General features: G+C 47.5%; 7 non-coding genes across 7 annotated transcripts; all 7 read right to left on the minus strand.

Annotated features, from left to right (window-relative positions):
* Positions 1-2,950: 2,950 nt before the first annotated feature.
* On the minus strand, positions 2,951-3,022 carry TRNAG-UCC (transfer RNA glycine (anticodon UCC)). The gene has a single exon. It is a non-coding gene; the product is annotated as a tRNA-Gly (tRNA).
* A 5,278-nt stretch (positions 3,023-8,300) lies between these two features.
* TRNAG-UCC (transfer RNA glycine (anticodon UCC)) lies at positions 8,301-8,372 on the minus strand. The gene has a single exon. It is a non-coding gene; the product is annotated as a tRNA-Gly (tRNA).
* Positions 8,373-18,026: 9,654 nt separating this feature from the next.
* On the minus strand, positions 18,027-18,098 carry TRNAG-UCC (transfer RNA glycine (anticodon UCC)). Its single transcript has one exon. It is a non-coding gene; the product is annotated as a tRNA-Gly (tRNA).
* Positions 18,099-19,071: 973 nt separating this feature from the next.
* TRNAG-UCC (transfer RNA glycine (anticodon UCC)) lies at positions 19,072-19,143 on the minus strand. The gene has a single exon. It is a non-coding gene; the product is annotated as a tRNA-Gly (tRNA).
* Positions 19,144-20,464: 1,321 nt separating this feature from the next.
* Positions 20,465-20,536, minus strand: TRNAG-UCC (transfer RNA glycine (anticodon UCC)). Its single transcript has one exon. It is a non-coding gene; the product is annotated as a tRNA-Gly (tRNA).
* A 276-nt stretch (positions 20,537-20,812) lies between these two features.
* Positions 20,813-20,884, minus strand: TRNAG-UCC (transfer RNA glycine (anticodon UCC)). The gene has a single exon. It is a non-coding gene; the product is annotated as a tRNA-Gly (tRNA).
* A 5,181-nt stretch (positions 20,885-26,065) lies between these two features.
* On the minus strand, positions 26,066-26,137 carry TRNAG-UCC (transfer RNA glycine (anticodon UCC)). The gene has a single exon. It is a non-coding gene; the product is annotated as a tRNA-Gly (tRNA).
* Positions 26,138-27,192: the final 1,055 nt, after the last annotated feature.

Raw genomic sequence — 27,192 nt, forward strand, 5'->3', positions numbered from 1 at the left:
TCCGTTACACTTGGTTTGTCAGTGCAACACACTGCAATGTCATCTGCATATGCGAGCAACTTCACTTCGGTCGCTGCCAATCTGAAACCACGTATTCCGTCATTTTCATTAATTGCTACACACATTGCTTCTACGTAGATAGCCAATAATAGCGGACTGAGGGGGCAGCCTTGGCGCACTGAACGCCTGATGTTAATGGGGGCCCCCAGACACTTGTTAACAATTAATCTTGTTGTGCAGTTCTGGTACGCCAAGGCCACGCCCTCAGTGATGATGGAACCGACATTAACATGATCTAAGATGGCAAACAAAATAACGTGAGCGACACAATCGAACGCTTTCTCTAGGTCGAGCTGAAGTACTGCAACACGGCCACCGATGACGTCACAGCACTGGAGCACACATCGCATCTTATGGATGTTTGAAAAAATAGATCGCCCTTTGATACCACAAGTTTGATGGTCTGCGACCATTTCCTTGATGACGCCTTGAAGCCTGCTAGCTAAAACCTTCATAAATATTTTATAATCGACGTTTGTTAGTGAAATCGATCTGTAGGATGACACAAATCTGAGTGTCTATTTGATCGCTCTTCGGTATTAGAATGGTGTGCGTTTTTCCAAAGGAAGGTGGTAATGATTTCTTTTCGTATGCGTCATTAAATACATGCGCAAGCAAAGGCGCCAGCTCTCTTTTAAAAGCTTTATATAGACCCGCGCTGAGTCCATCAGGTCCCGGTGATTTACCCAAGTTCAAATCGTCGATTGCCTTTTCGACTTCTCTCTCGCTTTTTTACGTCATCGCTCAAACGTGGCATGCGATGCAGAAAACCTGCTTTAAAACCCTCAACATTCGCTTCCTGAAATGCGAAGAGCGAGTGATAGTACTCAAAGAAGGCGCGCTGAATGCTATCACTGTCTTCAACGACATTCCCATTCACTAAAATCTGCTCGACATGGTTTCTTCGTCCACACGCCTTCTCAAGACCCAGCGCCCTTTTAGTGGGCGTCTCCCCTGCCGCTAGTGCATCCGCTCGTGCTCGCACGATGGCTCCTTGATAGCGTTCCTTGTCAAACAGTTCAAGTTTTTCTTTGACGTTTCGCACATCGTCTTTGTACGCACCAGGCTCTTTGCACTCAAGCGTTAGCAGCTGCCCAAGCAGTTTTCTGAAACCCTTTTCTTTCATTTCCTTCTCGAATTTTTTACAACTGGATCTTTCTATTGCTTTCATTTTAATCTTTTCTTTAAAACATCCCCACTTCTCGACGATTGTTCCCGCAGCATCACATTGAACTTCATTAATCGCATCCCGTACTACCTGTAAAAAGGGCTGGTCATTTAGTAACAAGGCATTCAGTTTCCACATATCCCACTTAAATACATGTCGCTTTTTCATTATACCTACGTTACATTTCACAAGGCAGTGATCTGAAAACGACACTGGTACTACACAGTAACCGTGGCATCTTGGAATCATATCCAATGAAATGTACATTCGGTCCAAACGCACATGGCTGCTGCCCTGAAAACGTGTAAAAGTCACTTGACGCCCCCCTTCCAGACATTCATAAACATCATCGAGTTCATTTTCATTAATTAAATTTGATAACACTTCACTGCTTCGGTCACGCACACCTGCATTATTGACTCTGTCTCGAGCACTCAACACACAATTAAAGTCCCCTAACATCATCACGCGCATATTACAACAAACATATCGTGAAAGGTTCGAAAAAAAACGGGCGCGCTCATCTACTGAAATCGGCGCATATACGCATATGATGCGGAACTCTGAATCACCCATAACAATATCACAAAGAACAATCCTTCCTGACTGACACGAAAAAATGCTCTGAATCTGCAGTCCAGGCAGCTTCTTCACAAGAAGAACGCACCCTCCAGCCGTGCCTACAGCATGGCTAACCACCGCAAAATACCTAGTCGTGAAACGTCGCACCATGCTCCCGGTCTCCTCCTCTCCTTCAACCTTAGTTTCCTGGACGGCTAGTACGTCTATGTCGTGGTCAGTGACCAAACGTAGGACCTGACTTTGCCTACGACTAGCCGCCAGCCCTCTCACATTTAATGTGGCAATCCTCAGGGACGGTATTTGAGCCATCTTGATCTAAAAGAAAAGTAAAGTAGGCCCGGAGCATGGTGCTTACGGCTCACGACTAGCCCTCGGCAATCCGCCACCTTGCCGAAAGCCGCGAAAGCCGTCCGGACGTCCTCGTCGGCAACGCCGTAGAGCAGCCAGTGAAGCCTAAGCTTCACCTGTTGGTCCTGCGGGTCAATGATGAGGCACCGTCGTCCCTTCACTTGAAGTTCCTTCAGGGCAAGCAGCCTTTTCGTTGCAGTTGCATCGCAGAGGGTCACTGCCCAGACGTGGTTGATTTGGTACGCCCCTATGCATACCACATCCGGCAGCAGGCCCGTCGGCAGAAGGGCATCCCTGAAATCCTCCACCTTGTACGGCCTCGCACGTACATCACCGTGCAAAAAGACGGTGTTAATCACCAGTTGTCCTTTAGGCAGCTGCGGCAAAATAAAAGAATAATCCTTATCATCGTTGAGCCTATTTCCGCGGCCAAAAGTGGCCGCTGTCGCTGCTCCGCTGGAGCCCATGATCCTGCTGACCGCTCAGCTCGGCTGCCGGAAGCAGAATGACCGACGCGTGTTCTCGGTTGTTCCAACCAGTCTTACTTCAGTTGTTATTTGCAACGAGAGTGTCGACACAGCCGGAATAAAATGACGCCCAGCGCACGGAATGGATTTAACAGGCAGATGCATTGCCTTCGCATTATGGTAATCTAGGAGTGTATTTCTTTTTTTTTCTAACGATAGAACGCCGCTTTTACCACGAATAAAAGAGAAGGTCAATTTCACACATGCCAACTGATAATGTGGAGAGATACGAGGAGCTGACGTGTGGGCATGTGCACAAAATATTTGCGTCGGCCGGGAATCGAACCCGGGTCAACTGCTTGGAAGGCAGCTATGCTAACCACTATACCACCGACGCGTGTTTTAGGTTGTTCCAAGCAGTCTTACTTCAGTTGTTAATTGTAACGAGAGTGTCGACACAGCCGGAATATAATGACGCCCAGTGCACGGGATGGATTTAACAGGATGGATTGCCTTCTCTTTTTTTTTTATTTATTACCGGTTTTCAATATAACATCGTACATATGAATTTCACACTCATGACACAAATGCAAGCCTCTTGCAAGAGAAAACGAAGGCGAGAAACAAAAAAGCGCTACAAAGCCGTCTATCCGCATAGGACTGACGTTGTCAAATTAAAATTCCTTCATGACTGTCAGAGGTTCGAGCCTCGACAGCCAATCCGGTACACACTTTTGCATTTTCTGCATTTCAATAAATAAGGACATACACTCTCTGAAATACATACGCGCTGGCCGAGCGTCGACGTCGCAATGGTACCCGGCCATGCGAGCTCGCCATATAGAGTGGAGGGCGTTCAGCATAATAAGATCATACGGTACTCCGTCTTCATCTTTAATTGGCAGATACCTGATCCCTTGGGGGTCCACCGGTAACTCCTTTTTCAGCGTTCGCTTTAGCACGTCCCAAAGGAAAACAGCCGCACAGCAATGCAAGAAAACGTGATCAATGGTCTCCGGCTTCTGACAGATCAAGCAGTGGGATCCCCACGGCACAAGACAGCCTCGTTCTTCCACAAACGTTTTCACAGAGAGCGTTCCTGTGTGGAGCTTAAAAAAGAAGGTTTTAACCCCCGGTGGCACCTGCATTCGTTTCACCCGTTTAAGGACGTCTTGTCCTGGCCCTCCACTGTATATGGTTCTGTATAACGGCACTGGGAACACAATGTCGCACACATCATTATACAGTTTTTTCCTTTTAACTTCAAACAGATAATCATTTGAAAAACGAACTGACAGAAAACGCACGCTGTCGACCACTTCCTTAATATAACCTCGAAGTTTTCCGGTCATGCTTGCCGTACTAACAACATGTGTCGGCAATGCGTCGCTCAACCTGATCTGACATACGGTGCGCAGAAACGGATCTCGCACATCTCGAAAAAACAAAAAGCGGTTGACAAGTTGTCGAACAAAAAGATGCATCAAGCCCACACCCCCGTCCTTCACCCTTCTGAACAAATTTGTTCGGCTACATCTCTCCCATGATGAACTCCAGATGAAGACCGCAAACACTCTGTGCAGCCTTTGCACATTTGCTCTAGAACAATGCAGCACTTGCATAACATAATATAACTTCGCTATAAAAAACATATTACAAATTGTTGCCCTTGAAAAAATAGACTGGTTAGTGCTTGTCCATTTGTCCACTTTTTGTTTCGTTTCATTAGTTTGGTTCCTCCAGTACTCATCGCTGCTCTTGTACCTATCGAGGGGAACACCAAGATACTTCGTCGGAGTTTTCACCCACTTCACATTAGCGAAGTACTCCGGTGCTGAAAACCACTCCCCGTGCCACAGCCCGAGGGATTTGCCCCAATTGACTCTGCTGCCCGTGACGTCACAGAAATGTTTTACTACAGCAATTGTTTCAGCCACACTTGGTTCGTCTGTGCAACACACTGCAACGTCGTCAGCATACGCTAGCAGCTTCACTTCGGTTTCTGCTAATCTAAAACCACGTATATTGTTGTTTGCGGTGATCGCTACACACATTGCTTCTATGTAGATAGCAAATAACAGAGTACCGAGGGGACAGCCTTGGCGCACTGAACGCATGATGTTAATGGGGGCCCCCAGAGACTTGTTAACAATTAACCTTGTAGTGCAGTTCTGGTACGCCAAGGCCACGCCCTCAGTGATGATGGTACCGACATTAACATGATCCAGTATGGCGAACAAAATAACGTGAGCAACACAATCGAACGCTTTCTCATGATCAAGCTGAAGAACTGCAACGCCGCCACCAGTGACGTCACAGCACTCGAGCACACACCGCATCTTATGGATGTTCGAAAAAATTGACCGCCCTTTGATTCCACATGTTTGATGGTCTGCGACTATTTCCTTTATTACGCCTTGAAGTCTAGTCGCTAAGATCTTCATAAATATCTTATAATCAATGTTTGTTAGTGATATGGGCCTGTAGGATGATACTAATCTCAGTTTATCTAATTTATCATTCTTCGGAATTAGAATGGTGTGCGCTTTCCCAAAAGAAGGTGGCAATGATTTCTGCACGTACGCATCATTAAATACCCCTACTAATATAGGGGCCAGTTCTCTTTTAAATGTCTTATACAACGCCGCACTGAGTCCGTCTGGTCCCGGTGACTTGCCAAAGTTCAAGTCGTCGATTGCCTTTTCGACTTCCCTCTCCATTATTTTCCCTTCTAATCGCTCCTTAGTGTGATCACTCAAACGCGGCATGCGATGCAGAAAGTCTGCTTTGAAACCCTCTAAATTCGCTTCCTGAAATGCAAAGAGCGACTGGTAGTACTGGATGAAGGCGTGGGCTATGCTCTCGTTATCGTCAACAACGGCTCCATTGATTAAAAGGTTATCGACATGGTTTTGTCGTCCGTGAGCCTTCTCTAACCCGAGCGCCCTTTTAGTGGGCGTCTCCCCTGCCGCTAGTGAATCTGCTCTTGCTCGCACGATGGCACCTCGGTAACGTTCTTTGTCGATCTGTTCAAGCTTTTCCTTGACGCTCCGCACATCGTCTCTGTACAGACCAGGCTCTCTGCACTCAAGCGTTATCATCTGCTGAAGTAGTGTTCGCAAACCCTTTTCTTTATATTCCCTCTCAAATTTAAGACAACTTGACCTTTCTATGGCTTTCATTTTAACCTTTTGTTTAAAACATTCCCACTTTTCTGCTATTGTTTCAGCTGCATCTTCGCGTATTTCATTAACAGCATCCCGTACTCCCTTTACGAAAGATTCATCATTTAATAACAACGCATTCATTTTCCAGATCTCCCAATTAAACGCATGTTTGCTTTTCCCTATACCGACATTACATTTTACGAGACAATGATCTGAGAACGATATGGGTACTACACAATAACCGTGGCATCTTGGAATTGTATCCAGCGAAATGTAGATTCGGTCCCACCGCGCATGGCTACTGCCCTGAAAACGTGTAAAAGTCACATCACGCCCCCCTTCCAGACACTCAAAAACGTCTTCGAGTTCATTTTCACTAATTAGTTTTGATAAGATTTCACTGCTTCTGTCCCGCACACCAGCATTATTGGCTCTATCTCTAGCGCTCATTACACAATTAAAGTCTCCTAGCAGTATAACGCGCTTATCACATCGAACATACTGCGAAAGGTTCGAAAAGAAAAGGGCGCGCTCGTCTACTGAATTCGGCGCATATACACATATGACGCGGAACTGAACATCACACGAAATAATATCACAAAAAACAAGCCTTCCAGACTGACAAGAAAAAATGCTTTGAATGTGCAGTCCAGGCAGTTTCTTCACAAAAAGAATGCACCCCCCAGCGGTGCCTAAGGCATGGCTTACCACCGCAAAATACCTGGTCGTGAAACGGCGCACCATGCTCCCGGTCTCCTCCTCCCCGTCGAACTTAGTCTCCTGGACGGCTAGTACGTCTATATCGTGGTCAGTGACCAACCGTAGCACCTGACTTCGCCTACGACTAGCCGCCAACCCTCTCACGTTTAAAGTGGCAATATTAAGGGACGGTATCTGTGCCATGTTGAGCTAAAGAAAAAAGTAGGCCCGGAGCATGGTGCTTACCGTTCACGACCAGCCCTCGGCTAGCCGCCTCCGGGACCTCCCGGCTTCCCGGCGTTGTTTGTGGGCGCCACTTTGTCCGCAGGCTTTCTCTCAGGTGGGACGTTCGGCTTTGGTTTCAAGCTCGTGCGCCTCCCAAGAGGTGTCTTTGTCGGCGGCCCTTCGCTGGTGCCGGTCGCACCGTCGTTGCGGTCCTTAGTCTGGTCATGGGGGCGCTTGACTGGCGCTCCAAGATTCGAAGTCCGGTCGCAGTCGAGGACGGCCTCCTCCTGCTGCATAGCCGTCGCATCGTTGTCGGGCGGGTCCTCACTACTGCTCCGCGTAGACTGGACCTCAGCGGTCGCGACCTGCAGCATCCCACTCGGCTTCACGGTAGTATCAGCCACATTGCTGACCACGCCCAAAGGCGTCGTCCCACTGGCTGTCGCTGTCGAGACCTTGTCTAGCGTTCCTTTAGCAGCGTCCTCCGCTTCGGCCACGTCCATGACGTGCTCTGCCGCAACGTCACTAGCTTCTGGACCTGTTACGGTGGCATAAGATCTTACGCAGTCATCGTCGACGTGGCCGAAACGTCTACATAAGGTACATCGGGGGACTCTGCACTCACGGCGGACGTGTACCGTGCCGTGGCAGCGCAGGCACTGCATCGCTCGACCGGGCACGACGACCAAGGCCAACTCTCCGCCGACGCGTATCTGATGTGGCAGGTCCTTCACTTTCATGCCGCATTTCAATTTGAGAATGACGGTCCTGGTGGTTGAGGTCTTCGTTGCCATGCCTTCGACGCGCCATCGCTCCCGGCTCACCTCCTCCACCTTGCCGAACGCCGCGAATGCCGTCCGAACGTCCTCGTCGGCAACGCCGTACAGCAGCCAGTGAAGCCTTAGCTTCACCTGCTGATCCTGCGGGTCAACGATGACGCATCGTCGTCCCTTAACTTGAAGTTCCTTAAGGTCCAGCATTCTTCTTGTGGCAGTCGCATCGTTGAAGGTCACTGCCCAGACGTGGTTGATCTGGTACGCCCCTATGCATACCACATTAGGCAGCAGGCCCGTCGACAGAAGGGCGTCCCTGAAATCTTCCACCTTGTACGGTCTCGCACGTACATCACCGTGCAAAAAGACGGTATTAATCACTACTTGACCTTTAGGCAGTTGCGGCAAAATAAAGGCATAATCCTTATCGTCGTTTAGCCTGGTTCCGCGGCCAGAAGTGGCCGCTGTCGCTGCTCCACTGGAGCCCATGATTCTGCTAACCGCTCAGCTCGGCTGCCGGAAGCAGAATGACGCGTGTTTTCGGTTGTCCCAACCAGTCTTACTTCAGTCGTTATTTGCAACAAGAGTGTCGACACAGCCGGAATAAAATGACGCCCAGCGCACGCAATGGATTTAACAGGCAGATGCATTGCCTTCGCATTATGGTAATCTAGGAGTGTATTTCTTTTTTTTTTCTAACGATAGAACGCCGCTTTTACCACGAATAAAAGAGAAGGTCAATTTGACACATGCCAACTGATAACGTGCAGAGATACAAGGAGCTGGCTTGTGGGCATGTGCACAAAATGTTTGCGTCGGCCGGGAATCGAACCCGAGTCAACTGCTTGGAAGGCAGCTATGCTAACCACTATACCACCGACGCGTGTTTTCGGTTGTTCCAACCAGTCTTACTTCAGCTGTTAATTGCAACAAGAGTGTCGACACAGCCGGAATAAAATGACGCCCAGTGCACGGAATGGATTTATTTGGCAGATGCAGGGTCTTCGCATTATGGTAATCTAGGAGTGTATTTCCTTTTTTTCTAACGATAGAACGCCGCTTTTACCACGAATAAAAGAAAAGGTCAATTTCACACATGCCAACTGATAATGTGCATAGATACGAGGAGCTTATGTGTGGGCATGTGCACAAAATATTTGCGTCGGCTGGGAATCGAACCCGGGTCAACTGCTTGGAAGGCAGCTATGCTAACCACTATACCACCGAAGCGTGTTTTTCGGTTGTTCCAACCAGTCTTACTTCAGTTGTTATTTGCAACAAGAGTGTCGACACAGCCGGAATAAAATGACGCCCAGTGCACGGATTGGATTTAACAGGCAGATACATTGCCTTCGAATTATGGTAATCTAGGAGTGTATTTCTTTTTTTTTCTAACGATAGAACGCCGCTTTTACCACGAATAAAAGAAAAGGTCAATTTCACACGTGCCAACTGATAATGTGCATAGATACGAGGAGCTTATGTGTGGGCATGTGCACAAAATATTTGCGTCGGCTGGGAATCGAACCCGGGTCATCTGCTTGGAAGTCATCTATGCTAACCACTATACCACCGAAGCGTGTTTTCGGTTGTTCCAACCAGTCTTACTTCAGTTGTTATTTGCAACAAGAGTGTCGACACAGCCGGAATAAAATGACGCCCAGCGCACGCAATGGATTTAACAGGCAGATACATTGCCTTCGCATTATGGTAATCTAGGAGTGTATTTCTTTTTTTTTCTAACGATAGAACGCCGCTTTTACCACGAATAAAAGAAAAGGTCAATTTCACACATGCCAACTGATAATGTGCATAGATACGAGGAGCTTATGTGTGGGCATGTGCACAAAATATTTGCGTCGGCTGGGAATCGAACCCGAGTCAACTGCTTGGAAGGCAGCTATGCTAACCACTATACCACCGAAGCGTGTTTTCGGTAGTTCCAACCAGTCTTACTTCAGTTGTTATTTGCAACAAGAGTGTCGACACAGCTGGAATAAAATGACGCCCAGCGCACGGATTGTATTTAACAGGCAGATACATTGCCTTCGCATTATGGTAATCTAGGAGTGTATTTCTTTTTTTTTCTAACGATAGAACGCCGCTTTTACCACGAATAAAAGAAAAGGTCAATTTCACACATGCCAACTGATAATGTGCATAGATACGAGGAGCTTATGTGTGGGCATGTGCACAAAATATTTGCGTCGGCTGGGAATCGAACCCGGGTCATCTGCTTGGAAGTCATCTATGCTAACCACTATACCACCGAAGCGTGTTTTCGGTTGTTCCAACCAGTCTTACTTCAGTTGTTATTTGCAACAAGAGTGTCGACACAGCCGGAATAAAATGACGCCCAGCGCACGCAATGGATTTAACAGGCAGATACATTGCCTTCGCATTATGGTAATCTAGGAGTGTATTTCCTTTTTTTCTAACGATAGAACGCCGCTTTTACCACGAATAAAAGAAAAGGTCAATTTCACACATGCCAACTGATAATGTGCATAGATACGAGGAGCTTATGTGTGGGCATGTGCACAAAATATTTGCGTCGGCTGGGAATCGAAGCCGGGTCAACTGCTTGGAAGGCAGCTATGCTAACCACTATACCACCGAAGCGTGTTTTCGGTTGTTCCAACCAGTCTTACTTCAGTTGTTATTTGCAACAAGAGTGTCGACACAGCCGGAATAAAATGACGCCCAGCGCACGGAATGGATTTAACAGGCAGATACATCGCATTCGCATTATGGTAATCTAGGAGTGTATTTCTTTTTTTTTTCTAACGATAGAACGCCGCTTTTACCACGAATAAAAGAAAAGGTCAATTTCACACATGCCAACTGATAATGTGCATAGATACGAGGAGCTTATGTATGGGCATGTGCACAAAATATTTGCGTCGGCTGGGAATCGAACCCGGGTCAACTGCTTGGAAGTCAGCTATGCTAACCACTATACCACCGAAGCGTGTTTTCGGTTGTTCCAACCAGTCTTACTTCAGTTGTTATTTGCAACAAGAGTGTCGACACAGCCGGAATAAAATGACGCCCAGCGCACGGAATGGATTTAACAGGCAGATACATCGCATTCGCATTATGGTAATCTAGGAGTGTATTTCTTTTTTTTTTCTAATGATAGAACGCCGCTTTTACCACGAATAAAAGAGAAGGTCAATTTCACACATGCCAACTGATAATGTGCATAGATACGGGGAGCTTATGTGTGGGCATGTGCACAAAATATTTGCGTCGGCTGGGAATCGAAGCCGGGTCAACTGCTTGGAAGGCAGCTATGCTAACCACTATACCACCGAAGCGTGTTTTCGGTTGTTCCAACCAGTCTTACTTCAGTTGTTATTTGCAACAAGAGTGTCGACACAGCCGGAATAAAATGACGCCCAGCGCACGGATTTTATTTAACAGGCAGATACATTGCCTTCGCATTATGGTAATCTAGGAGTGTATTTCTTTTTTTTTCTAATGATAGAATGCCGCTTTTACCACGAATAAAAGAAAAGGTCAATTTCACACATGCCAACTGATAATGTGCATAGATACGAGGAGCTTATGTGTGGGCATGTGCACAAAATATTTGCGTCGGCTGGGAATCGAACCCGAGTCAACTGCTTGGAAGGCAGCTATGCTAAGCACTATACCACCGAAGCGTGTTTTCGGTTGTTCCAACCAGTCTTACTTCAGTTGTTATTTGCAACAAGAGTGTCGACACAGCCGGAATAAAATGACGCCCAGCGCACGGAACGGATTTAACAGGCAGATACATTGCATTCGCATTATGGTAATCTTGGAGTGTATTTCTTTTTTTTTTCTAATGATAGAACGCCGCTTTTACCACGAATAAAAGAAAAGGTCAATTTCACACATGCCAACTGATAATGTGCATAGATACGAGGAGCTTATGTGTGGGCATGTGCACAAAATATTTGCGTCGGCTGGGAATCGAACCCGAGTCAACTGCTTGGAAGGCAGCTATGCTAACCACTATACCACCGAAGCGTGTTTTCGGTTGTTCCAACCAGTCTTACGTCAGTTGTTATTTGCAACAAGAGTGTCGACACAGCCGGAATAAAATGACGCCCAGCGCACGGATTTTATTTAACAGGCAGATACATTGCCTTCGCGTTATGGTAATCTAGGAGTGTATTTCTTTTTTTTTCTAACGATAGAACGCCGCTTTTACCACGAATAAAAGAAAAGGTCAATTTCACACATGCCAACTGATAATGTGCATAGATACGAGGAGCTTATGTGTGGGCATGTGCACAAAATATTTGCGTCGGCTGGGAATCGAACCCGAGTCAACTGCTTGGAAGGCAGCTATGCTAACCACTATACCACCGAAGCGTGTTTTCGGTTGTTCCAACCAGTCTTACTTCAGTTGTTATTTGCAACAAGAGTGTCGACACAGCCGGAATAAAATGACGCCCAGCGCACGGAATGGATTTAACAGGCAGATACATTGCATTCGCATTATGGTAATCTAGGAGTGTATTTCTTTTTTTTTTCTAATGATAGAACGCCGCTTTTACCACGAATAAAAGAGAAGGTAAATTTCACACATGCCAACTGATAATGTGCAGAGATACGAGGAGCTGACGTGTGGGCATGTGCACAAAATATTTGCGTCGGCTGGGAATCGAACCCGAGTCAACTGCTTGGAAGGCAGCTATGCTAACCACTATACCACCGACGCTTTTTTTTTTCTTTATTGCCTGCTTAGACATTAACACACAAAAAAAAACAAATCCATATACACAGTGCACCCACATCACATCAGGTGGGATGGTCGCTAAAATTTCTTGAGGCACACCAGCTCATCAAGGATGCTAACCCAGTCTAGGGTTTCGCTTTGTGCACGATACACTTCTCGTAATAGTGACATACTTTCAATGAAGTTCTCTCGCGCAGAGCACACATTCACATCAGCATGACGTACAGCCATTCTTGTTTTCCACAAACTGTGGAGACCCAGCAACATGAACATGTCGAACGGTGGCCCGTCATCGCTTTCAACTGGAAGGAACCGAATTCCATAGGGGTTTATGGGGAGTTCTTCTTTAAGAGTGCGCTGCAAGATGTCCCAGTGAAAGACAGCGTCCCAACACTCAATGAAGGCGTGTTCAATTGTTTCAGGCTTTTTACACAGCCGGCAATTGGTAGTCCAGGGTACGAATATTCCTTTCTGTTCTAGCCATACTTTAACGGGGAGGGTGTTCGTGTGTAGGTGGAAAAAGAAAGTTTTCGCAGCAGGTCTTACAGGCATCCTTTTGACTCGTTTCAGCACATCTTTTCCTGGGCCTCCACAATAAACACTCCTATACAGTGGGATAGGTAACGTACTGTCAACTAAATCTGCGTACAGTTTCTTTCTTCTCACTGAGCACAAGTACTCCAGCGAAAAACGTGCGCAGAGTATTCTAAAAGATGCAACGACTTCACGATAGTACCCAGTCGCTCTAGTGATAGCACTAGATGTGGACACAACAAATTCAGGCAGTTCTGTTGCCATTTTCGCCTGAATGACCGTACGGAGAAAAACATTTCTTTCATCTCGCAGGAAGATGAACCGCGATACGATCTGTCTAATGAACAAGTGTGAGAGCCCAAGGCCCCCATTTCGAACTGTGCGAAAATGATTTGTTCGACTGGATCGCTCCCAAGTGGAGTTCCAGATGAAGGTAGCAAACACTCGATGCATTTTTTGAACGTTTACACGGGACATGAACATTACTTGCAGTATGTACCAAACTTTGGCAATTAAAAATATATTGCAAGCTGAAGCACGTGCAAACACTGACAATCCCCGGCCCTGCCATCCTTTTATCTTTTCTTTCATTGATTCTATTTGGCCGGTCCACAACTGTGTCGAGTCCCGATAGTGCTCAAGGGGCACTCCTAGATACAGTGGAGGCACTGTAGTCCACTGCATACCGTCGAATTTTGTGGGTGTCGCGTCCCAGCTTCCATGCCATATCCCAACACTTTTTTCGAAGTTTATCTGGGCATCAGTGTACCTACAAAAGGATCTTGCAAGGCGGACAGCCTCGACCACGCTTTCCCTGTCTTCACAAAAGACGGCGACGTCATCTGCATAAGCTAGCATTTTAACTTCTGCGGCGTGCAGCCTAAAACCACGAATGTTTTCATACCGTATGACTGCCATACAAAAGGGTTCGAGGTACAGGGCAAAAAGCAAGGGAGACAAGGGACAGCCTCGCCGTACAGACGAGCGGAGTGGCACCCGCGAACTAAGACACTTATTAACTATAAGCTGCATGTAACAGTCTTCATAAGCCATTTTAACGCCATCTACAATGACGCTCCCAACATTACAGTACTGCAGTATAGCGAAAAGCACCTCATGTGACACCCGGTCGAACGCCTTCGCAAGGTCTAGCTGCAACATGGCCACCCGACCCCCAATGGCATCGCAACATTCAAGCACATTCCTTGCAATGTGGGTGTTCGTGAAAATGGTGCGGCCTTTAATGCCACACGTCTGGTGTGGCCCTACAAGCTGCTGAATCACGCTTTGAAATCGTCGAGCCAGTACTTTCATAAATATTTTGTAATCTGTGTTGGTCAGACTTATCGGTCTGTATGAACTTACTGAAAGGAGCTTTTCCCGTTCATCGGTTTTCGGAATTAATACTATGTGCGAAGTCTGGAATGAGGGTGGTACTTTTTTAAATTCATACGCCTCTGAGAGTAGTCGGTGCAATATACACGCAAACTCCTGACTGAATGCCTTGTAAAAAGCGGCGCCTAGGCCGTCCGGCCCTGGCGATTTGCCTGATGGCAGTTCTTCTATCGCCCTTTCAATCTCGGACACAGCTGTTGGTCTCTCAAGACTTTCTCTAACGTCGTCATCCAACCTTGGCATCTCGCTCATGAATTCACTCTCGAAGGCCAGTCCAGAAGGAGTCACATTGCCGAACAATTCGCGATAGTGTTCCACAAAAGCTTTCTCAATCGACGAAGCGTCTGACGTCACCTCGTTTTGAAGACGTATCTGTAGGATCTCATTTCTTGACGCGTGACGCTTTTCATCGCTCATTGCCCGTTTGTTTGGTATCTCACCCATCCATAGGCGTTCGCTTCTAGCGCGTATAACTGCTGCTTTGTATCGCTCGGCGTCGATAACTTCAAGCTCGTGTCTTACTTTCTTTCCGTTTTCAGCTAATAGATCGTGACCCGCATTTTGTGCGCTTGACAGATATTTTAGCTGTCTTTGCAGCTCTCTTTGTTTCTGTAATTTATCGTGCTGAAGGCTGCTTCCTCTTTCTATTGCAATGAACTTAACTTGAATCTTAAATTCCTCCCATGTGGCAGTAAAATATTCACCCTCATTTGTCATCAACTCTGTTATCTTTTCCTTAACTCTGCGCACAAATGGTTCATCATCAAGCAGCTTTTCGTTGAATTTCCACATGTTCCAGTTGAATCGTGTTCTTTTAACTTTTTCCCCAATCGAGAAGCTTACCAGGCTATGGTCCGTGAACGATTGCGGTGCGACGTTATAACTATTACAAAGGGTGATCAAGTCGTCAGAAACATACACTCTGTCCAGCCTTGCTCGGCTATTTCGCTGAATGTGCGTGTACTGCGGAATCATACCATCAGTGAGGACTAGGCCCACATCTTCTAAGTTGTGGTCTTCAATTAGTCTGCTCAAAAGGAGAGCACTTTTATCGCGAACCCTTTCCCTTTTTAGTCGGTCTTCCGGAGAACACACACAGTTAAAATCACCAAGTAATATGACAAAGCGATCACATTTTAGATATTGCTCGATACATTCAAAAAACAAAAATCGATCATTCACATTGTTTGGCGCATAAACGCATACGAGCCGCCACAAATCGTGGGAAAAAGAAAAATCTACAATAAGCAAGCGGCCAGTTTCAGAAACAGTTACACTTTCTTCAATAATACCAGCACTCTTCCGTATTAACAACGCACATCCGCCTGATGTGCCATTCGCATGGCACACGCACACATTGTAATGCGCCGTGAAAGGCGTCACCATGCGATCGGTCTGCTCTTGGGTTTCGACCTTAGTTTCTTGTAAGGCAACTACATCGAGTTCCTTCTCCATACACAAGCGGCTAAGTTGATACTGCCTCCTTCGCGCTCCAAGGCCACGGACATTTAACGTGGCAACTCTCAGTGCTCTCTCTAGTTTCACCGCCATTTATCTGCAAAAGCAAGCCGATCGCACGGTGTCGCTGAAGAACAAGCGATCCAGACACACTGTAGAAAAATTTGCATGCATAACTTTTGCACTGAAAACCGCTCGATCCACACGCGTACCTTTAGAGCGTACGCGAAGCCCGATTCCAAAAAGGACGCCATCTCTTCACGACGTTAGTCCGGGCGCCCCAGTAGGCGCCGAGTCCTACTTAGGCGGTTTTGCCGCCGGCCGTCTTTCCGGCGGGATGTTTGGCTTCGGGCGCACGGGCACACGACGACCCGCCTGCGCTTTTGGCGGCGGCTCGTCTTTGGCCCCGTTGTCAAGGTTGCCGTCCAGGCTGCCGTCCAGGTTGCCGGTTGAGTCCCTCGCTCTTTTCATAGCCACATTGCTTGCACTCGATTCTTCGACGTCCATCAAAGGAGTTGCCGGTCAGTGCTCCGTGGCGGCCTCCTCGGCAGTGGCGGATTTTGCGGCCGATTCTTCTTTGGCTCCTTCGTCGCATGGCCTTTGCACTGCATCTTTCGGGCTCGTAGGCAGCACATTTACCACCTTCGTGGCTTTAGCAGCCGGCACATAAGGTGTTGCAACTATGTCCGCCGGTGGTACTAGCACGCGGGAAGCCTCATCAACGTCAGCCTCATCCATTAACAGGTCAGCCACGTCCTCTCGAAGCGCAGGTCCTGCGACGGATGCGTAAGTCTTAACACATTCCGTATCCTGGTGGCCGTAGCGACGGCATACTGCACATTGCGGGACGCGGCAGTCACGTCGGACATGTCCGGTGTTTCGGCACTTCAGGCAAAGGGGTGCTCTGCCCGGTACCACAACTAGGGTCTGCTCACCAGCTACACGAAGTTGATGGGGCAGGTCTTCTACGGTCATACCCGTCTTCAGAACCAGGGACACCGCCCGTGTCGACGATGCTTTATCTTGAACTCCTTGAACACGCCACTTTTCATGGAAAACGTCCGTGACCTTTCCGAACGGTAACAGGGCTGTCCGTATATCCTCGTCCGACACGTTATGAAGCATCCAATGCAACTTCAGCCGCACGTCCTGATTGGCAGGATCAACGACAATGCACCGATGTTCATTCACCTTGAGGTTCTTGGCGCTTGAAAGCTTTTTCGCGCCTTCGTCGCTCTTGAAAGTAACCGCCCAAACGTGGCTCATCTGATACGCCCCTAGGGCGATGACATCGGCAAGTAGGCCTAAGCTAGCCAACGCATCTCGGAAATGTTCCACACGATACGGCCTGGCACGCACATCCGCATGCAGAAAAACTGTATTTAACACTATCCGACCTGTCGGCAATTGAGGCAGCAAAACTTGGTATTCCGGGTCTTCTGAGGCAAAACTCCTGGTACCGCGGCCCTGCTGGGCCGCTGAAGCCGCTCCTACGGAGCTCATGATCGGCACGTCCGCTCGCTAGCGCGGCAGAAAGCCGAAACCCTCTATACCACCGACGCGTGTTTTCGGTTGTCCCAACCAGTCTTACTTCAGTCGTTACTTCAGTCGATAGAACGGCGCTTTTACCACGAATAAAAGAAAAGGTCAATTTCACACATGCCAACTGATAACGTGCAGAGATACAAGGAGCTGACGTGTGGGCATGTGCACAAAATATTTGCGTCGGCCGGGAATCGAACACGGGTCAACTGCTTGGAAGGCAGCTATGCTAACCACTATACCACCGAAGCGTGTTTTCGGTTGTTCCAACCAGTCTTACTTCAGTTGTTATTTGCAACAAGAGTGTCGACACAGCCGGAATAAAATGACGCCCAGCGCACGCAATGGATTTAACAGGCAGATGCATTGCCTTCGCATTATGGTAATCTAGGAGTGTATTTCTTTTTTTTTTCTAACGATAGAACGGCGCTTTTACCACGAATAAAAGAAAAGGTCAATTTCACACATGCCGACTGATAATGTGCATAGATACGAGGAGCTTATGTGCGGGCATGTGCACAAAATATTTGCGTCGGCTGGGAATCGAACCCGGGTCAACTGCTTGGAAGGCAGCTATGCTAACCACTATACCACCGAAGCGTGTTTTCGGTTGTTCCAACCAGTCTTACTTCAGTTGTTATTTGCAACAAGAGTGTCGACACAGCCGGAATAAAATGACGCCCAGCGCACGGAATGGATTTAACAGGCAGATACATTGCCTTCGCATTATGGTAATCTAGGAGTGTATTTCTTTTTTTTTCTAACGATAGAACGGCGCTTTTACCACGAATAAAAGAAAAGGTCAATTTCACACATGCCAACTGATAACGTGCAGAGATACAAGGAGCTGACGTGTGGGCATGTGCACAAAATATTTGCGTCGGCCGGGAATCGAACCCGGGTCAACTGCTTGGAAGGCAGCTATGCTAACCACTATACCACCGAAGCGTGTTTTCGGTTGTTCCAACCAGTCTTACTTCAGTTGTTATTTGCAACAAGAGTGTCGACACAGCCGGAATAAAATGACGCCCAGCGCACGCAATGGATTTAACAGGCAGATGCATTGCCTTCGCATTATGGTAATCTAGGAGTGTATTTCTTTTTTTTTTCTAACGATAGAACGGCGCTTTTACCACGAATAAAAGAAAAGGTCAATTTCACACATGCCGACTGATAATGTGCATAGATACGAGGAGCTTATGTGTGGGCATGTGCACAAAATATTTGCGTCGGCTGGGAATCGAACCCGGGTCAACTGCTTGGAAGGCAGCTATGCTAACCACTATACCACCGAAGCGTGTTTTCGGTTGTTCCAACCAGTCTTACTTCAGTTGTTATTTGCAACAAGAGTGTCGACACAGCCGGAATAAAATGACGCCCAGCGCACGGAATGGATTTAACAGGCAGATACATTGCCTTCGCATTATGGTAATCTAGGAGTGTATTTCTTTTTTTTTCTAACGATAGAACGGCGCTTTTACCACGAATAAAAGAAAAGGTCAATTTCACACATGCCGACTGATAATGTGCACAGATACGAGGAGCTTATGTGTGGGCATGTGCACAAAATATTTGCGTCGGCTGGGAATCGAACCCGGGTCAACTGCTTGGAAGGCAGCTATGCTAACCACTATACCACCGAAGCGTGTTTTCGGTTGTTCCAACCAGTCTTACTTCAGTTGTTATTTGCAACAAGAGTGTCGACACAGCCGGAATAAAATGACGCCCAGCGCACGGAATGGATTTAACAGGCAGATACATTGCCTTCGCATTATGGTAATCTAGGAGTGTATTTCTTTTTTTTTCTAACGATAGAACGCCGCTTTTAGCACGAATAAAAGAAAAGGTCAATTTCACACATGCCGACTGATAATGTGCATAGATACGAGGAGCTTATGTGTGGGCATGTGCACAAAATCTTTGCGTCGGCCGGGAATCGAACCCGAGTCAACTGCTTGGAAGGCAGCTATGCTAACCACTATACCACCGACGCGTGTTTTCGGTTGTTCCAACCAGTCTTACTTCAGTTGTTAATTGCAAAAAGAGTGTCGACAAAGCCGGAATAAAATGACGCCCAGTGCACGGAATGGATTTAACAGGCAGATACATTGCCTTCGCGTTATGGTAATCTAGGAGTGTATTTCTTTTTTTTTTCTAACGATAGAACGCCGCTTTTACCACGAATAAAAGAGAAGGTCAATTTCACACATGCCAACTGATAATGTGCATAGATACGAGGAGCTTATGTGTGGGCATGTGCACAAAATATTTGCGTCGGCTGGGAATCGAACCCGGGTCAACTGCTTGGAAGGCAGCTATGCTAACCACTAGACCACCGAAGCGTGTTTTCGGTTGTTCCAACCAGTCTTACTTCAGTTGTTATTTGCAACAAGAGTGTCGACACAGCCGGAATAAAATGACGCCCAGCGCACGCAATGGGTTTAACAGGCAGATACATTGCCTTCGCATTATGGTAATCTAGGAGTGTATTTCTTTTTTTTTCTAACGATAGAACGCCGCTTTTACCACGAATAAAAGAAAAGGTCAATTTCACACATGCCAACTGATAATGTGCATAGATACGAGGTGCTGACGTGTGGGCATGTGCACAAATTATTTGCGTCGGCCGGGAATCGAACCCGGGTCAACTGCTTGGAAGGCAGCTATGCTAACTACTAGACCACCGACGCGTGTTTTCGGTTGTTCCAACCAGTCTTACTTCAGTCGTTATTTGCAAGAAGAGTGTCGACACAGCCGGAATAAAATGACGCCCAGCGCACGGAATGGATTTAACAGGCAGATACATCGCCTTCGCATAATGGTAATCTAGGAGTGTATTTATTTTTTTTCTAACGATAGAACGCCGCTTTTACCACGAATAAAAGAAAAGGTCAATTTCACACATGCCAACTGATAATGTGCATAGATACGAGGAGCTTATGTGTGGGCATGTGCACAAAATATTTGCGTCGGCCGGGAATCGAACCCGAGTCAACTGCTTGGAAGGCAGCTATGCTAACCACTATACCACCGAAGCGTGTTTTTCGGTTGTTCCAACCAGTCTTACCTCAGTTGTTATTTGCAACAAGAGTGTCGACACAGCCGGAATAAAATGACGCCCAGCGCACGGAATGGATTTAACAGGCAGATACATTGCCTTCGCATTATGGTAATCTAGGAGTGTATTTCTTTTTTTTTCTAACGATAGAACGCCGCTTTTACCACGAATAAAAGAAAAGGTCAATTTCACACATGCCAACTGATAATGTGCTTAGATACGAGGAGCTGACGTGCGGGCATGTGCACAAAATATTTGCGTCGGCCGGGAATCGAACCCGAGTCAACTGCTTGGAAGGCAGCTATGCTAACCACTATACCACCGACGCGTGTTTTCGGTTGTTCCAACCAGTCTTACTTCAGTTGTTAATTGCAAAAAGAGTGTCGACACAGCCGGAATAAAATGACGCCCAGTGCACGGAATGGATTTATTAGGCAGATGCAGGGTCTTCACATTATGGTAATCTAGGAGTTTATTTCTTTTTTTTTCTAACGATAGAACGCCGCTTTTACCACGAATAAAAGAAAAGGTCAATTTCACACATGCCAAATGATAATGTGCATAGATACGAGGAGCTTATGTGTGGGCATGTGCACAAAATATTTGCGTCGGCCGGGAATCGAACCCGGGTCAACTGCTTGGAAGGCAGCTATGCTAACCACTATACCACCGACGCTTTTTTTTTTTCTTTATTGCCAGACCTCGACATATCACAACACAAATTCCTAAATGATATAAACAAAGACCAAAGAAGCAAAAAGGGATGAATACACAAACGGAACAAGGAACAGTAATATTTACATTCGCTGCCGTCCGCTACTGTGGCACGACGTTGTCGGATTAACATTCCTTTAGTGCTGTAAGGGGTTCAACCCTCGACAGCCACTCGGGAACAGGCTGTTGCATCTTCATCACTTCCACATACCGTTGCATGGATTCACAAAAGTACAGACGCGCCGGTCGGGCATCCGGGTCACAATGGTAACCCGCCATTCTTGCGCGCCATAAACAGTGGAGGCCCGTAAGCATGATCAGGTCGTACGGGAAACCTTCGTCGTCATATACTGGCAGAAACCTGATTCCGTGGGGATCTATAGGTAGCTCCTTTTTTAGAGTCCTTTGTAACACGTCCCAGAAAAAGACCCCTTCCCAACAGTGGATGAAGACATGATCTATGCTTTGTTTTTTTACATATAAGGCAGTGGGTTCCCCATGGCATGTAGAACCCACGTTGTTCAAGGAAGAATTTAACAGGTACAGTACCAGTGTGTAATTTAAAAAAGAACGATTTAGTGGCTGGTTGAACTGGCATCTTCTTCACCCTTTTCAATACATCTAGGCCTGGGCCTCCACTGTACGGGGCTCTGTACATAGGTACCAGCAAAACACTGTCACATAAATCACGATATAACTTTTTCCGTTTTACACTCCACAAATATGCACTTGAAAAACGAACACGCAAAAAGGAAACACTCTGAACTATTTCCCGAAAGAAACCACGGACTGGTCCTGGCATTATTTCCGTACCTACAACGAATTCGGGAAGTGATCTTGACAGCCTCATTTGGATCACCGTGCGCAGAAATGGGTCGTTTGTATCTCGAAAGAAGGAGAATCTATTCACCAGTTGACGCAGGAAGAGGTGCGCCAACCCCAGACCACCATCCTTCACGCGCCGGAAGAGATTATCTCGGCTACATCGCTCCCAGCTTGATGCCCACACGAATACAGCGAACACGCGGTGCAGTTTCTGCACATTAATACGAGAGCACTGTAGTACCTGCATTACGTAGCAGATCTTTGTCACGAGAAACATGTTGCACGCTGTAGCTCTCGCGAATATTGACAAGTAACAGGCGTTCCATCGGTCGGCTTTTTCTTTTAGTTGTTTTGTCCGCTCCTTCCAGTACTCGCTACTGTCCTTGTAGGCATCAAGGGGGGCTCCAAGGTACTTCACTGGCGTCGTGACCCAGTTTACGTTCGAAAAGTGGTCTGGTGTAGACGCCCATCTTCCATGCCAAAACCCCAAACATTTCTGCCAGTTAACGTAGCTGTTAATGACGTTACCAAACTTTTTGACGATATTCACAGTATTCAATACACTTTGTTTGTCCTTACAGCACACAGCCACATCGTCAGCGTATGCCAGTAGCTTCACTTCTGCTGATTGAAGACTAAACCCCTTAATACATTCATTTTCAATGATGTCCAGACATAGCGTTTCTATGTAGACACAAAACAGGAGTGGACTGAGTGGACAACCCTGGCGAACGGAGCGCTTCACGTTAATGGGGGCCCCCAACATCTGATTAACTATAAGTCTGGTATAGCAGCTCCGGTACGCCATGGTCACCCCTTCAGTGATTATGTGGCCAAAATTAACGTGTTCAAGGATGGTAAGCAATATGTCGTGAGAAACACAATCAAACGCCTTCTCCAAGTCTAGCTGGAGGATGGCTACTGCATCGCACATGGCGTCACAACACTCCAGCACACACTTCATTTTATGGATGTTAGTGAAAATGGTTCTTCCACGAATACCACACGTCTGGTGTGGGCCGACTACTTCCTGAATAACTGACTGGACCCGTCGTGCCAACACCTTCATCAATATTTTGTAGTCGCAGTTAGTAAGCGCTATGGGTCTGTAGGAGGAAAGTTGCTTGAGCTTTTCGGTCTCTTCTGTTTTCGGTATTAGTACTGTATGGGACTGGCCAAAGGATGGTGGAAGTATTTTCAGTTCATATGCTTCCTTGAAAACTGCTGTTAAGATAGGAGCTAGGTGGCTTTTGAACGATTTGTACCATGCGGCAGAAAGACCGTCTGGACCTGGCGACTTCCCAGGATTCAGGTCTTCGATGGCTTTCATCACTTCATGTTCTGTTAATGGTCGTTCTAAGGTTTCTTTAACCTCACTCGACAGCTGTGGGATTCGTTGCAAAAATAATTTCTTGAAATCGTGCATGTTGACAGGCCTGAATGTAAAAAGTTCTTTGTAATGCTCAAAGAAAGCACGCCCTATATTATTGTTATCCGTTAATACCACCCCTTCATATTCGATAGCCTCAATCTGCTTACGTCTCGAGTGCTTTTTTTCTAACCCCAGTGCTCTTTCTTTTCGTTGGCGTTTCCCCGCATGATAGCCTTTCTGCTCTGGCGCGCACTAGCGCACCTCGGAAGCGATCTTCGTCGAATACCTCGAGCTTCTTCTTAACGGCGCGCATATCTTGTTGATAGGCGCCAGGTTGCATGCATTCAAGCTTCGCAAATTTTTCTAGCAATGTTGTTAAATCCTTTTCTCTGGCCTTTTGTTCATATCGCAGTACGCTACTTCTTTCGATTGCCTTCAATTTAATGCTTTGCTTTAGCAACTCCCATTCCTCACCAAATTTCGTAGAACTGTCTGTTCCAAAAGAATTCAGAGTAGCCACTACATTTTCGTTAAAAGTTTCATCCCGTAACAGCTCTGCATTCAATTTCCACAGTTCCCAGACGAACTTGTTTCGTTCTTTCTTCCTGCCCACCGTGCATTTTACCAGGCAGTGGTCAGAATATGATATGGCCGTAACTGTGTAGCACTGGCATTTTTCAACTAAATCATATGAAAGATAGATACGGTCTAAGCGTGCGTGACTTGTGCCCTGAAAGTGAGTGTAGCTTACGTCTCCGTGACCGCGAAAACATTCTGCGATATCTTCTTATTCGAATTCGTGTGTGATCTGCGCCAGGATATCACTACTTTTGTCACAAACCACGCGACGCGTAGACCTATCCTCAGCTTTCAATACGCAGTTGAAGTCGCCTACACAGGCTATCATTTTTTGCACATGTAAATGATGCTTTAAACTCAAAAAGAAATTTGCCCTCTCTTGCACAGTATTAGGCGCATAAATGCAAAACACGCGCCATTGGACATTACAATAGCTGAAGTCACAAAAGACAAGTCGACCAGAAGTACAGGAGAAGTAACCATCTATAACAAGACCTGGGAGCTTCCTCACGAACAGCACACACCCTGCCGAAGTCCCTAAGGCGTGGCTCACTACCGTATAGTAGTTATACGTGAACCTTTGCACCATGCTCCCGGTCTCCTCCTCGCCGTCTACCTTGGTTTCTTGCACAGCTAAAACGTCGAGGTCGTGGTCCACTAGTAGTCTGTAAACCTGACTCTGTTTCCTTTTGGCGGCCAGACCTCGAACGTTTAGCGTGCCGAGGCTAAGCGACGAGTTGGTAGCCATTATTGGTGAAAACCGGAGGGGAGAAGGCCCGGAGCATGGTGCTCACCTTAACGTCTAGCTGACCGCTAGACGCCTCCGTGGCCATCCGGCGGCCGTCGCCCGGGTTCCTCTTTGGTCGGCTTCGGGGTAAGCCTACGGTCAGTCTCCAAGTTCGGCTTAGGCTTGAGGGTGGAGCGCCTTCCAGGTAGCGTCTTAGCGGGTGGTGCCTCGGAGTCACCGCCAGCCTTTCCGTCGACTTTCTCCTCGTGCTGCAGGGATCTCTTGACCGGTGCCGAGACGGATTCGACGCGGGCGCTAGCAGGGGTCGCGTTGTCGTCCGCCTCTGCCCGCGTTGCATCCGTAGCTGGCTGGTGGCTCTCATTTTCATGCGGGGCCGTCTTCACGCTCTCGACTGTAGCTGCTGGTTCTTTGGGGGGAGGGATATTCCTTCCTCCTTCGGCTTGCTTGGTCGTCACGCCGGTTTCTGCCGCCACTTTGCCGTTTCCAGCTCCCGTGGCCGCTTCCTCCGCCTCGGTCACGTCCATTACATGGTCTAACGTCGACGGCTCGCTCTCCGCCGAACCCGCGGCTACTGCGTATGAACGCACACAGTCCGCGTCGTTGTGTCCAAAAAGCCTGCACCGCGAGCAACGGGGAACCATGCATTCACGACGAACGTGGCCAGAGCCTCGGCAGCGCAGGCACTGCATGGGACGTCCTGGGGCTACCACCAGCGCAAGCTCGCCGGCGACGCGGATCTGGTGGGGCAGGTCGTCGACTTTCATTCCTGCCTTCAGCTGCAGCAGCACTGCTCGGGTCGTCGAGCCCTTGTCGGAAACGCCATCCACTCGCCAGCGCTCCCGGGTCACTTCCGTCACCTTGCCGAAGGAGGCCAGCGCGGTCTTGACGTCTTCGTCGTCCACCCCATGCAGAAGCCAGTGGATACGAAGCTTCACCTGTTGTTCCTTGGGGTCGATGACCAGGCAGCGACGCCCCTTCACCTGCAGCTCCTTCAGGGCCGCCAGCTTTTCGGCAGCCTCGGCTGTCTTCATCGTCACCGCCCATACATGGTTGATTTGGTATGCTCCAAGGGCGACGACGCCAGAGAGCATACCAACAGCTTGAAGCGCGTCTCGAAAATCTTCTACACGAAACGGGCGAACACGAGCGTCGCCGTGCAAAAAAACTGTGTTCAAAACAATACGTCCTGTAGGTAGGCGAGGCAAAATTATCTGGTAATCTTTATCTTCTTCCGTCGAACGCCTGTTGCCGCGGCTAACAGCCGCATATGCGGCTCCATTGGAGCCCATTATCCCGCGATCCGTTCAGCTCGGGAGCCGGAAGCAGAATGATATACCACCGACGCGTGTTTTCGGTTGTTCCAACCAGTCTTACTTCAGTTGTTAATTGCAACAAGAGTGTCGACACAGCCGGAATAAAATGACGCCCAGCGCACGCAATGGATTTAACAGGCAGATGCATTGCCTTCGCATTATGGTAATCTAGGAGTGTATTTCTTTTTTTTTTTTCTAACCATAGAACGCCGCTTTTACCACGAATAAAAGGTCAATTTCACACATGCCAACTGATAATGTGCATAGATACGAGGAGCTGACGTGTGGGCATGTGCACAAAATATTTGCGTCGGCCGGGAATCGAACCCGGGTCAACTGCTTGGAAGGCAGCTATGCTAACCACTATGCCACCGACGCGTGTTTTCGGTTGTTCCAACCAGTCTTACTTCAGTTGTTAATTGCAAAATGAGTGTCGACACAGCCGGAATAAAATGACGCGCAGCGCACGCAATGGATTTAACAGGCAGATACATTGCCTTCGCATTATGGTAATCCAGGAGTGTATTTCTTTTTTTTTTCTAACGATAGAACGCCGCTTTTACCACGAATGAAAGAGAAGGTCAATTTCACACATGCCAACTGATAATGTGCATGGATACAAGGAGGTGATGTGTGGGCATGTGCACAAAATATTTGCGTCGGCCGGGAATCGAACACGGGTCAACTGCTTGGAAGGCAGCTATGCTAACCACTATACCACCGACGCGGTTTTTTTTTATTTTTTTTATTTATTGCCGGTCTTCGACATTACTCAGACGATACAGTTAGCACACACTTGTGTATCACAAATTCCAACCGTTGGAGGAGGAAAAAAAAACGGAAGGTGCGTAAGGAAAGAAACCGCACAATAAAGCCGTCTGTCCATATCGGACTGGCTTTGTCGTACTAAAATTCCTTCATGGCTGTCAGGGGTTCTAGCCTCGACAGCCAATCCGGTACACATTCTTGTATTTTATGGATTTCAATAAATCGCGACATACATTCCTTGAAGTAAGCACGAGCTGGCCTAGCATCAGGATCGCAATGGTACCCTGCCATACGAGCCCGCCATATACAGTGTAGAGCATTTAACATAACAAAGTCATAGGGAACCCCGTCGTCATCTTTAATGGCCAGATACCTGATACCTTGGGGGTCCACCGGCAGCTCTTTCTTCAGGGTTCGCTTTAAGACGTCCCAGAAGAAAACTGCCGCCCAGCAATGTAGGAAAACGTGATCTATATTTTCGGGCTTCTTGCATATCAAGCAGTGCGACCCCCAAGGTACGAGACAACCGCGTTCCTCCAGAAACGTCTTCACGGAGAGCGTTCCTGTGTGTAGCTTAAAGAAGAAGGTCTTTACCCCTGGTGGCACCTGCATCTGTTTTACTCTTTTAAGTACATCCTGTCCTGGCCCTCCACTGTATATAACTC

This window comes from Dermacentor variabilis, chromosome 11 (genome assembly GCF_050947875.1).
Source record: "Dermacentor variabilis isolate Ectoservices chromosome 11, ASM5094787v1, whole genome shotgun sequence".
In the NCBI taxonomy this organism is placed as follows: Eukaryota; Metazoa; Arthropoda; class Arachnida; order Ixodida; family Ixodidae; genus Dermacentor; species Dermacentor variabilis.